The sequence below is a fragment of the Gopherus flavomarginatus genome, chromosome 1 (assembly GCF_025201925.1).
Source record: "Gopherus flavomarginatus isolate rGopFla2 chromosome 1, rGopFla2.mat.asm, whole genome shotgun sequence".
NCBI classification, from domain to species: domain Eukaryota; kingdom Metazoa; phylum Chordata; order Testudines; family Testudinidae; genus Gopherus; species Gopherus flavomarginatus.
In genome coordinates, this window is record NC_066617.1 from 163,777,475 (window position 1) to 163,791,429 (window position 13,955).

The following is a 13,955-nucleotide window of genomic DNA, read 5'->3' on the forward strand; positions in this document are numbered from 1 at the left end:
TATGACAAAGACAAAGTGATGTCTTGTTTGATCGCAAGACTAGCAAGACCAGTCAAGTGTTCCTGACTCCTTGTAGAGTGGAGATAGTTTTTAAATGAGCTTTAGTTTTGAGAAACTCCATTCTCCTGATGCTACTGTTACAGGAATTGTCAGTAGAATATGAGTGGCAATGTACACATTAGGATATATGTCAACAAGTTTGCTGGTATGAATAAACTGTACAATGTCCATCATCAATTTTGCATGTGGCAACATTAATGACAGTGTACTCAACTCTTCATACATTTCAAGTCCATTTAAATCAAAATGATTGCCAGGCTTCAGGAGGCTCTCTAGGTCAGGGGTCCCCAACATGGTGGCCGCAGGTGCCATGGCGCCCGCAGGGGCCTCTCAGTGCACCTGCGTACGAGCATCCTCCGAAATGCCACAGAAATTCGGTGGCATTTTAGCGGCGACACCTCTGGATGACGCCGCTTGCCGCCAACAAGCTATGTCATCCAGAGGCGTTGCCGCTGAAATGCCACCGAATTTCAGCAGCATTTTGGCAGATGCTTGTCCACCGCCATGGACCTTCGTCTGGCACCCATCAGATGAAAAAGGTTGGGGACCACTGCTAGGTTCTTGCACTTTGTCATTAGTTGCTCTTGTTTTCCTATTTCGTTGAATTTAGTTCCGCTTAGCCCACCTACCAGCTGAGTGAATGGAACCCCAGGCAAACAGTGGATTGAGTGGGTATCAGCCGCCGGGTATCAGCCAGGGTATCAGCCGCCGGCCTGCTCAGCCCACTGCCAGCCTGGGGTTCCTTAGGGATCCCCACGCCAGCAGTGGGTGCTGAGTGGGGCCGGCGGCCGGGACCCCGGGTGGCAATGAGGCAGCAGCTGTTGGAGGGCTCTATTTAGCAGTAACAGGGTTATAGGAAAGTCAGTCAACATTTTTTTGTTTCTCTGATGAAAATGGCCCACTCCCTTCCCCATACCAAACTTGTCACAAATAATTGTCAACAACTTAATTTTCTGTTTTTGGCCAAGATATTGATTTTTTTAAAAAAATATCGAAGTTGAATTCAGGATTGTTAGCAAGCATTTTTGGCGAACAAATTTGTTAAATGACAAATCTAAATGGCAACACAGTACTGCTTTCATGCTTGGCTCACCCACCCAGCCTGCTGGTCCAACAGCTGCAGTAGAGAAGGAGATAGGTGGAAAACTGCAGGACCCCAAAATCCACCTCTTTGGGTGCAGAGTGGCAACAGCAGCAGAAAATCCTCAGGTCCGATCACACGCCAATGGGCACCACCGCCAGCCCAACAGAGCATGGTGAAGTTGGCATAGCATCTGATCTCAGGGATGGGGCACCCACGGAGCCACAGCAGCTCATCATGCCCTGTGCAGCTCCCCCTGGATGAGATGGATCGCTGCCAGCCCAGGGGAGAGATGGATCGCTGCCACCCAGCTAGGGTGACCAGATCCAGATGTCCTGATTTTATAGGGCCAGTCCCGATATTTGGGGCTTTGTCTTATATAGGTACCAATTACACCCACCTAGGGTGACCAGACAGCAAGTGTGAAAAATCAGAATAGGGAGTGGGTGGGGGGGAATAGAAGCCTATATAAGAAAAAGACCCCAAAATTGGGACTGTCCCTATAAAAGTGGGACATCTGGTCACCCTACAGGTGAGTTTCCATCCCCCACGCCCTCCCAGAGACCCCAGTAGCCAATCTCCTCCCTCAGACTGTGCTGCATTCGGCTCTCTCTAGGACCCAGCAGCCCTGTTCTTTCATGCTCCACTGCTTCCCGTCTGTTTGGGCTCCCAGCAGAGCGGTGCCCCCAGACCTAGTGGTGCCCTAGGCGATTGCCTATTCTGCCAAAGGCTAAGGACAGCCCTGACCCTGTAATGGCAATGGTCTTTGCTGCAGACATATTGTCTGCAGATCAGACACAGAAGGGAACCTATAACACAGACTCACACCTGGGGGTTACGCTTGCAGGAAGGAACCACATCGTCTAGGCTGTGATGTCTCTTTAGGTGGAAAAGAACTAAACCTAATTGTGAAGAAGGTAAAACAAGCTTTAGGAAGGGGAAGCTGCCTGCAGCCAGGGTACGGAAATAGAGCAGGAGACATGTTTCTTCAACAAGTCTAGGCCCTGTCATTCTGCTGCTGAATCTGTTTGGCTGATTGACTCAATTACATCTTCGGTTTGACGTGATTATGCAGCTCTGTGTATTTACCAAACCCTGTTGCATCCAGACTTAAAACGAAGCAACTTGCTGGAATACGGAGCAGGAGCATAAAAAAAAAGACACAAAACAAAGATACCATACTAGGCAGTCAATTCCCTCCTCAAAAATCCTTATGGTTTTGATCAGCTGATCTAACAGATTGAATTCAGTAGAATGCTGTTATAAGACTCGGTGTGTGCAATGCCCCTTCAGACAATTGCAGCTAGACAATCACTACATACAGGCAGCTCCACAAGAATATACAACCTACCTGGGACAGGCTCAGGGAAGAACAGTTGCCATCTTGCCTAGTGGAACTCATTCTCTGCTTGCAATTTAGTGTGGATGCAGGGCCAAGGGGTTATGAGCTCCAATCAGCTCTTCCAGTTGGGACCAGCCTTAAACACAAATCAGAGTATTTATTGATCATTAGCCAAGCAAAGTGAGGCCCAACACTCAATTATCTGTTTGTATCTCATGTGATGTGATAACTTTGGAACACAGCATCTGATCACTTCCAAAACTTCAGGGAATGTTCTATGCATCAATGAGCAGAATCCAGTTGATGTTGGTGAAAACCAGAAGGAGAAAAGGAGCGATGCATGGAGTCCCTGGCATCTGGTTAGCAGACCAAGTGGCTTCAATCACCTCTATAATTGTTTATAGAGCAAAGAATCCCTTGATAGCAGCTATTAACATGCTAGTATAACAACACCCCCAGCTCAGCTCTGCTCTTTTCCCCAGGGGAGTTGCAAATGCTGACACTGTGAGTAACTTTATCTCTCAGACAAAACTGTCATGTCAGTTTTATCTTACACATCATCCAGGCACTCAGTCTAAATAACTACACTGCCCTCTGGGTGAACATTTTAACTGAGCATTTTACTTCTCAAGAGTAACAGTGAATAAGTTTGGGAGCAGTTAGCCATTCTTTGATTGCTTCCCATCTGATCTTCTGCCTTTATACCAAAGAAAGATAAAATATCATAGTTCCAAATGATTGCAAGTAGTTGGGTTTCGACACTTACCAGCAGCTCGTTCTGATACTCCCATACAGTAACTGCATGTCTCTATGTCATCGTGCCTCAGTGAGTCACAGCTGAGGATGCCAAATTGAGGACAAACTGCTGAGAAATTGGGCAGACTCAGCCCAAACTGGTGGTTATTCTCTCATTAGATTATACCAAGCCAGTAACAAAAGTAAATTTCTGTCTCACCACACTGGTTAACAGGAAGTCAAAAATGCAGTTTCCTTAGGCATTCCAGCCCTAGTCTCACCACTCAGATACTAGACTCTATGATGAGTGGTTGCTGAAAACCAATGTCAAACATAAGGTTCTTCTAATCCCAAGAGAAGAGCCACTTAGCCAAGTCAATATGTAGCTCAGATTTTACCCAATAATCACACTGATGCCAATCCTTTAGTAACTAAGAGCTAAAGGTTTAAAAATAGAAGAAGAGAGTTAATTATGGTTACTAGATAATATACATACAAACAACTGTAAGTCCTTATGTCAGGTTTGTAGCAGTGACGTTACAAACTGCTAGCTTGTAAAGTCTCTGGTAATTTCCAAGAGGTTGGTAGGTCCTCAGTCCATAGTTCAAAATGTTCCTTTTAGTTGTAAATCCACAGTCCAGAGAATCAGGGCAGGAAAGAGGCAAAATGGAGATATCTCAGGGGACTTTTACATCCTCTGCCATCTGCTTGGAAATTTACTGTTTCACAACAAAGCTCACCACCCAGTTTGTGGAAAGTTACTGGCTCTAGATGGAGTCCAGGGTCACATGAGCATATCACATGTCCTTACATGCTTTGATACTCACAGCAGCAGCCATTGCCCATATTCTTACTGAGGCAGCCACAGGCAGGCTTACTGGGTGAGATGAGTTTCTTCTATGTCCCACTGTTAGAGTGAGGAGTTCTTAGTGGGCCATCAACACATAGCTATATGGCGTTGATGTAAATTTTACCTGGTGAGTGTTATCCAGGAATATAGCACATGTGTAAGCTACCAGTGCATAGTCAATATTCATAACTTCAGATGCAAAGATAGTACATACATATAAACAGAATAATCATACTTAGCAAATCATAACTTTTCCATTGACACCTTACATGACATACTTTGTTCAAGATTTGTTGCAACTGTATAAAATGGTAATATCAATTAAATAAATGATCGTATTCAATCACACAGAATTGCACGCTGGCTGGCTGAGGTTGGACAAATCCTAAGCATGGTATCTTCTAGCTTTTGTTCAATGAGTCCTTGCACGGTCAGATGCTACTGACTCAGTCCAGCTCTGTTACTCCCAAACTAGCCATTCCCAGCCCCCTGCAGGGCAAAAGCCCTTCCAGCCTGTGCTTCCCTGGCCATCATCCATATCAGCCCTTCCTTGGCCCAGCAACTCTCCGACTGCCACAAATAGAACTTACAATTTCTGACTCCTAGTTCCACTCCCTGCTTTAACCACATGACAGTGCTGGGGGCGAGTGAGGAAGGCCAATGAGAGACTGTCTTATGAATTTGGTCACATATAGTTAAGTATCTTCTTGCTGCCAAGCACCAGGCAGAAGCTGTATCTCTCACCTTCCCGACCCCCCAGGAATATGAGGCAGGGGAAAAAACCTCACAAGCAACAAAAGAATTAATGTAATTAAAAATTAATATCAGCATAATTACTTAAATATCATTAAAAGGCAAAACCAGGCTGCTGTCTGATCAGCAAGTGGGGCTGACCTTTCTGGCTCCCTGCTCCAGGGATCATTGTCAGTTTTAATAAGCTTTATCCCATAGCCACAAATGAGACTAACTGAACAGTACAGCAAAGGCTATTTCCAATCAGGCAGGAACAGCTCACCATTTCACCCTGCAGTTTTCTCAGCAACTCATCACTGCCTGTGTCCGCAAGAAGGAGCCTGGACATGACGAGGAAGTGGATTCGGGTGACCGGGCACATTGTATCGGCTGTCACATGACAGCCTTTCTATCCAACCGTGGTGTGTGAACCAGCTGGGTAAATGCGGGTGGCTGATTGTCTTGTAGATGTCTGTGGGTTGGGAGGGGATGGCACAATGGGCCTGAGTATCAGGTGTGAAGCAAGAGCATCCAGCTTCTAGCTTCTCTGGAAGCACAGGCTTGAAGCTCATCAGTTCCATTTTAGCCCTTTGTCCTTCTAGTCAGACATGCAGCATTGGTTTAGAATAGGGTTGTCCATTAATCGCAGTTAGCTCACGTGATTAATCTCGATTAAAAAAATTAATTGCAATTAATCACACTGTTAAACAATACCAATTGAAATTTATTAAATATTTTGGGATATTTTTCTACATTTTCAAATATATCAATTTCAATTACAACACAGAATACAAAGTGTACAGTGATCACTTTATATTTTTATCATTTCTACAGTACAAATATTTGTAAACAAATCATTTCATACAAATACTGTAGTGCAATCTCTTTATCCTGAAAGTGCAACTTACAAATGTAGTTTTTTTGTTACATAACTGCACCCAAAACCAAAACAAAGTAAAACTTCAGAGCCTACAAGTCCACTCAGTCCTACTTCTTGTTCAGCCAATTGCTAAGAGAAACAACTTTGTTTGTATTTATGTGAGATAATGCTGCCCACTTAATTACAATGTCACCTCAAAGTGAGAACAGATATTTGCATGGCACTTTCGTAGCTGGAGTCACAAGATATTTACATGCCAGATGCGCTAAAGATTCATATGCCTTTTCATGCTTTGGCCATTGTTCCAGAGAACATGCTTCCATGCTGACGATGTTCATTAAAAAAATAATGTGTTACTTAAATTTGTGACTGAACTCTTTAGGGGAGAATTGTATGTCTCCTGCTCTGTTTTACCTGCCTTCTTTCATATATTTCGTGTTACACCAGTCTCGGATGATGACCCAGCACATGTTCATTTTAAGAACACTTTCACTGCAAATTTGACAAAATGCAAAGAAGGCACCAACGTGAAATTTCTAAAGACAGCTACAGCATTCGACCCAATGTTTAAGAATCTGAAGTGCCTTCCAAAATCTGAGAGGGATGACATGAGGAGCATGCTTTCAGAAGTCTTAAAAGAGCAACATTCTGATGCTGCTGAAGAAACTACAGAACACAAACCACCAAAAAAGAAAATCAACTTTCTGCTGGTGGCATCTGACTCAGATGACGAAAATGAACATGCACCAGTCCACACTGCTTTGAATCGTTATCAAGCAGAACCTGTCATCAGCATGGACGCCTAGCTTCTAGAATGGTGGTTGAAGCATCAAGGGACATATGAATCTTTAACGCATCTGGCATGTAAATATCTTGCTACAACAGTGCCATGTAAACACCTGTTCTCACTTTCAGGTGATATTTTGAACAAGAAGCAGGCAACATTAACTTCTGCAAATGTAAACAAACTTGTTTGTCTGAGCGACTGGCTAAACAAGAAGTAGGACTGAATGGCTTGAAGGCTCTAAACTTTTACATTATTCTATTTTTGAATGCAGGGTGGTTGTTTTTACATAATTCTACATTTGTAAATTTAACTTTCATGATAAAGAGATTGCACTACAGTACTTGTATTAGGTGAATTGAAAAATACTCTGTTTTTTACAGTACAAATATTTGTAATCAAAAATAAATATGAAGTGAGCACTGTAGACTTTGTATTCTGTCCGGTTTCAGAGTAGCAGTCATGTTAGTCTGTATCTGCAAAAAGAACAGGAGTACTTGTGGCACCTTAGAGACTAACAATTTTATTTTAGTATAAGCTTTCATGAGCTACAGCCCACTTCACTGGATGCTTAGAATGGAACACACAGACAGGAGATATATGCATGTTGTGACAAAGTTCCTCCTCTATCTTGGTGAGTCCTGCGCTTATTGGCAGATTTGCTCACCCCAGTGAGCTTCACCACAGTCTGGGTCAACTCCTCCTGTATCTGATCAGGAGTTGGGAGGTTTGGGGGGAACCCGGGCACCCCCTCTACTGCAGGTTCCAGCCCAGGGCCCTGTGGATTGCAGCTGTCTATAGTACCTCCTGTAACAGCTGCATGACAGCTACACTTCCCTGGGCTACTTCCCCATGGCCTCCTCCAAACACCTTCTTTATCCTTACCACAGGACCTTCCTCCTGGTGTCTGATAACGCTTGTACTCCTTAGTCCTCCAGCAGCACACCCTCTCAGTCTCAGCTCCTTGTGTCTCTTACTCCCAGCTCCTCACACGCACTTGCTCTCCTTTGCCTGACTGGAGTGAGCTTCTTTTTAAACCCAGGTGCCCTGATTAGCCTGCCTTTATTGGCTGTAGGTGTTCTGATCAGCCTGTCTGCCTTAATTGGTTCTAGCAGGTTCCTGATTACTCTAATGCAGCCCCTGCTCTGGTCACTCAGGGAACAGACAACTACTCATCCAGGGACCAGTATATTTGCCCTCTACCAGACTCCTGTACCCCACTGGCTTGGGTCTGTCACATATCTCTCCCCCCTGCTCAACACCAAGGGGTTGGGCAACGTGATATGCCAGACACTGCACACGTGACAAGCCATCAGCATTGCTGTGATGGCTCCCTGCTCTGTGTTGCACATGGAACTGGAAAGGTTGGAGGGATAAGAACCACCTGGTCACCCTTGTTTTCTTCTCCTTGTTCCGCTGCATCCAATGAAAAGGGGCATCGTCGGTCACGAGGACAAATCTGCGCCCGAGCAGGTAGTAGTGCAATGCTTCCATGGCCCATTTTATGGCGAGGCACTCTCTCTCTACCACTGCATATTTTTGTTCTCTCGGAAGGAGTTTCCTACTGTGGTAGAGAATTGGGTGTTCTTCCTCCCCGACCATCTGGGATAGAACGGCCCCCAACCCTAATTCCGATTCATCTGTCTGCAGGATAAATTCCTTGGTGAAATCAGGGGCTATCAGTACAGGGTTACTGCAGAAGGCAGTCCTTAGGTCTGTGAATGCCTCCTCTGCTATGTCAGACCATCTCACCAGATCAGGTCCACAGGCTTTTACTAGGTCTGTCAGGGGGTTTGCCCTTGTGGCAAAGTGGGGCATAAATCGTCGGTAATACCCCACTACACCTAGGAATGCCCGGACTTGTTTCTTGTGATGTGGTCAGGGACAATTTGTTCACTTGGGGTTTTACCAGACCTTTTCCCATAATGTAGCCAAGATATTTGGCCTCTGTAAACCCTACAGCGCACTTGGCAGGGTTTGCTGTAAGGCCAGCTTGCCTGAAGGTATCAAGGACTGCCTCCACCTTCTCTAGGTGGGTTTCCCAGTCAAGGGTATGAATGACCACATCATCCAAGTAGGCAGCAGCATAGCTGTTATGCGGGTGTAATACCTTGTCCATGAGGCCCTGGAAAGTAGCTGGGGCCCTGTGTAGTCCAAAAGGGAGGACAGTATATTGAAAAAGACCCTCTGGTGTAGAGAATGCAGTCTTTTCCTTTGCGTCTTCCGCAAGGGAAATCTGCCAGTAGCCCTTTGTCAAGTCTAGAGTAGTCAAATACCGGGCATTACTCAGACGGTCCACTAGCTCATCTATGCGAGGTATGGGGTACGCGTCGAACTGGGATACTTCGTTAAGTCGTCGGAAGTTCGTTGCAAAACCTTGTGGTGCCATCAGGTTTGGGCACCAGCACGATTGGGCTGGACCACCGACTATGGGATTCTTCGATGATCCCCAACTCCGGCATTTTTTTTAACTTCTGCTTTTATTTCCTCCCTTTTGGCCGCTGGCACCCGATAGGGCCTTATTGTTATTCTGCCCCAGGGTTCATGACGACATGGTGATATGTCTCGGTTGTTCGACCGAGTTTTGTTAGGAACACATCTTGGTTCCGGAAGATCATCTCAGACACCTCATTCTTCTGGTCTGGTGTTAAATCGGGAGACACTCTCACCTGTTTGGAAGGCTTGTTTTCTGCTGTGGGTACCAACACATTACCCGATCCCTTGGTTGGAACTGTCGGACTTTTGCCTGGCAATTGTAATAGGTTCTCTGGCCCTCCTGGGCCTTTTCCAAATGTTCCCATACAATAGAGGTGACACTGGCTATCCGGTCTCGCATCTGTATTACATGGTCTATTATATTTCTCCCCTCTTTGGGTCCTCTTCCCGGATCTCTTTGGCGATGTCTAGTATGTCATGGGGGTGACGCCCATATAATAACTCGAAGGGGGAAAACCCAGTTGAGGCCTGAGGTACCTCCCAGATAGCGAACATAAGATAGGGTAGTAGGGTGTCCCAATCCTTCCCGTCCTGACTTACCACCTTCCTTATCATAGCCTTGAGGGTTCAGTTAAACCTTTCTACCAACCCATCAGTCTGCGGATGGTAGACTGAAGTTCTCAGGGCATGCACATGTAACAGCGTACAGGGGTCCTTCATTAGCTTTGACATAAATGGGGTTCCTTGGTCTGTTAATATCTCCTCTGGTAGCCCCACTCGGGCAAAGATCCCCACCAGCTCTTTGGCTATCGTTTTAGAGGCTGTGTTCCACAGGGGGATGGCTTCTGGGTAGCGAGTAGCATAGTCCAAAACAACAAGTATATATTGGTGGCCCTGAGCCGTCTTCTCCAGAGGTCCCACTAGGTCCATGGCTATTCACTCAGAGGGGACCTCTATGATGGGAAGGGGTACTAAAGGTACCCTCAGGTGGGGATGGGGACTGTGCACCTGGCACTCCAGGCAGGACCTCCACATTTCTTCGCGTACTCCGGGCCAAGAACCGTCGTAGGACTCTTGCCAGGGTCGTCTCTACTCCCAAATGCCCCCCCAAAAGATGACTATGAGCAAGACTTAATACAGCGTTTTGGTGTTTTTGAGGTACTAGGATCTGCTGTACCTTCTGCCCCTGTACTGGTACAACCCAGTATAAGAGATTCTTCTTCATTATGAAGTAGGGCCCTGGCCCCTGGGTTTTCCCTTCCACGGCAACCCCATCTATTTCAGTCACCTCCTTCCTAATGTTGTCGTACCTTGGGTCTTTGGCCTGGTCCCATCCAAAATTTCCTGTCCCGGGACTAATCTGCCCAAGATCTAGGGGCCATCTCTGTTGCCTCTACTGGTTCAGAAGCGTTAGGGTGGGGGTCATACTCGGGTGCTTTTCCCTCCTGGGTGGTCTCCTTTTCAGCTGCTCGGGTCCGTCTACCTACAAGAGCGACCCTCTGGCTTTGAGTCAGTGTTCGGGTTCCCAAGGCCTTAGCTGCCCTCTTTTCCCTTTTCAACTTTCTACTCTGTCTGGGAATGGAAAATAAATCTGGGGATATTTCAAAGAAGACTGGGGGTTGACAGTCTACTGTGGATGCCTCACTAACTTCAGGGTTCCCCTTTTCCTCCAATCCTCCTACTGGGAGTAAGTCTCCAAACCCTGGGAAGTCCCTCCCTATGAGCACCGGGTATGGGAGTTTAGGGACTACACCTGCTGCTACCTCAGTAGTGTTCCCCTGAATCTCAATTTTTACTGGGATGGTGGGTTAATAACCAACTGTCCCATGGACGCATGTTATCCCTGTACGCTTAGCCCACAGCAGCTGACTACACTTCACAAGCTTCCCCGAGACAAGCGTGATAGCACTCCCTGAATCAACAAGTGCTGTGGCCTCTACCTCATTTAGCTTTACTGGTCTGGTGTACATATGTGGGGTTAGTGAGACCCCCCACAAGGTGGATTAGGGAGCATGGGTCTGCCCAGTTCCCCAGGTTACACTGCATCGGCTCCTCAGCATTGGGACACTGTGCAGCTATATGTCCCCAGAGGCATAACATCTGTATGGAGCCCTAGGCATTCCCTGGTCTCTTGGTTTGGGCAATCTAACATCATGATCCTCTTCTCCCTCAGTGCTCCCACTCTTTGTGGCTTCTGGTGAGTCTTCAGCCCCTCTCTTTTTCCACCTTGGCCCTGCTGGTGGCCCAGTCACCCGAGCTCTAGGGCTTGGTGCTGCTAGTTTAACCCGGGATGCCTCTTCCTTAACTGGTCAGGTCAGCTCCCTCGCCGTCCTTCGCCTTTCTACCAGTGCAACAACCTCATCATAGGTGGAGGGTTCGTTCTGGCTTACCCAGGCACGAAGGTCTGACGGTAGTTCCCTCATGTATTGGTCGATGAACAGAACCTCTAGTATCTCTTCTGGACTCCGGGACTCCGTTTGCAACCACTTTAGTGCGAGATGGATGAGGTCATACAATTGGGACAGCGGGGTTTTGTATTCCTGGTACCTCCACTCATGATACCGCTGGGCCCACACTGCGGTCGTTACCCCAGATCTGGCCAGGATTTCTGCTTTCAGCTGGGGGTAGTCTGCTGCAGCCTCTTTAGGCAGATCTTAGTAGGCCTTCTAGGCCTCCCCACACAGGAATGGGGCAAGGATGCCAGACCACTGATCTCGAGCCCAGGCCTCTCGTAGGACTGTCCTCTCAAAGGCCAGAAGGTATGCCTCTACATCATCCTCCCGCGTCATTTTCTGCAGCCAATGGCTGGCCCATATGATCTGCATCCCATCATGGCTGCGGTTCAGCTCTGTAAGAGTCTTTACCTGGTTTACCAGTTCCTGCAACATAGCCCGGTCTTGAGAAGCCTGGTCCATAAGCAGGCGATTAGTCTCTTGTTGCAGTCACACTGCCTCCTGCTGGGCAGCTGCCTGGACACGGGTAGCCTCCTGCTGGGCCACTGTAGCTTGTATCAATGCCCGTACTAAGTCATCTATTGTGGTGAAAAAAAAAACCAATAAGCCCTCTACCTTTTTTTTTTTAAAATCAACCTCCTTCTTCAGCCGTGCTGTGCACACCAGATCCCATCCCTGACACCAGTAGTGACAAAGTTCCTCCTCTACCTTGGTGGGTCCTGTGCTTATTGGCAGATTTGCTCACCCCAGTGATCTTCACCACAGTCTGGGTCAACTCCTCCTGTATCTGATCAGGAGTTGGGAGGTTTGGGGGGAACCCGGGCACCCCCTCTACTGCAGGTTCCAGCCCAGGGCCCTGTGGATTGCAGCTGTCTATAGTACCTCCTGTAACAGCTGCATGACAGCTACAACTCCCTGGGCTACTTCCCCATGGCCTCCTCCAAACACCTTCTTTATCCTCACCACAGGATCTTCCTCCTGGTGTCTGATAATGCTTGTACTCCTTAGTCCTCCAGCAGCACACCCTCTCACTCTCAGCTCCTTGTGCCTCTTGCTCCCAGCTCCTCACACACACTTCCTCTCCTCTGGCTCCCCCACCACCTGACTGGAGTGAGCTCCTTTTTAAACCCAGGTGCCCTGATTAGCCTGCCTTGATTGGCTGCAGGTGATCTAATCAGCCTGTCTGCCTTAATTGGTTCTAGCAGGTTCCTGATTACTCTAGTGCAGCCCCTGCCCTGGTCACTCAGGGAACAGAAAACTACTCATCCAGGGACCAGTATATTTGCCCTCTACTAGACTCCTGTACCCCACTGGTTTGGGTCTGTCACAATGTATAAATATCTCCTGTCTGTGTGTTCCATTCTATGCATCCGATGAAGTGGGCTGTAGCTCACGAAAGCTTATGCTAAAATAAATTTGTTAGTCTCTAAGGTGCCACAAGTACTCCTGTTCTTTTTGTATTTTGTGTTATAATTGAAATCAATATATTTGAAAATGTAGAAAACATCCAAAAATATTTAAATAAATGGTATTTATTATGTTGAACAGCATGATTAATTGCAATTCATGTCTTTATATCGCTTGACAGTCCTAATTTAGAATTTTCTCAACACCAAAAGAGTTCCTTCCCACTATTTAAAAAAAAGAGAAACTAGACAAAAGAAATTAGAAACTTCGTTCCCAGTAACACCTTTACTTCAGTCTTGGCAATGCCTGTTGTGGGCACTCGGAACAGCTCCCACTCCATTCTGTGCAAGCCTTGCCAAGTCCAAACCATCTCAACTTCTGCTCCATCTCCCCACCTCATCTCCATTCCCTCATTCACTCTGTGAAAGCCATCTGTAACTCTTCCATGACACCTACTCCATCCCAATCCCTATTCTGTTCCAACCCACCTGCTCCTCCTCTATTTTAGCATCTAACTTTCTTAAGACATAAGGAAGACACCCAGGACCGGCGCTAGGGGTTTGAGGGCCCTAGGCAGACGGCAATTTCGCTGCCCCGTGCGCTGGTCCAGTGGCTCCGGTGGAGCTGCCGCAGTGGTGCCTACGGAGGGTCCGGTGCTCCGTGGCTCCAGTGGAGCTGCCGCAGTCATGCCTGCGGGCGGTTGACCGGAGCCGCGCGAGGAGCCGACCGTCTGCAGGCACCACCGTGGCAGCTCCACCGGAGCCGCGGACCAGCAGACCCTCCGCAGGCACCACTGCGGCAGCTCCACCGGAGCTGCCTGCCGCCTCCTCCGGCAAAATGCTGCCCACCAATTATTCTGGCGCCCTAGGCGATTGCCTAGGCTGCCTAAATCGTAGCACCGGCCCTGAAGACACCCCTTTTACATATAGCACACAAAAGTGTTCTTACACATTGCAAAATGTCAAGTACAGCACAGTGCAGCAGAGTGCAGTACAACTAGAAAGGGCAATATTAAGGCACATGGTTAAGAATCAAGAATTTCAGCTCTGCCACTGACTTGTTGAGACACCTTGGAGAAGTCGCTTCACTTTTCCATGCCTTTTTCCCCACTTGTAAAATAGGAATAAGTCTGAGCTCTATCCTGTGGGGGCATTGCAAGTCCACGTAAGTACAAAGCATTATTACACAGCAACCT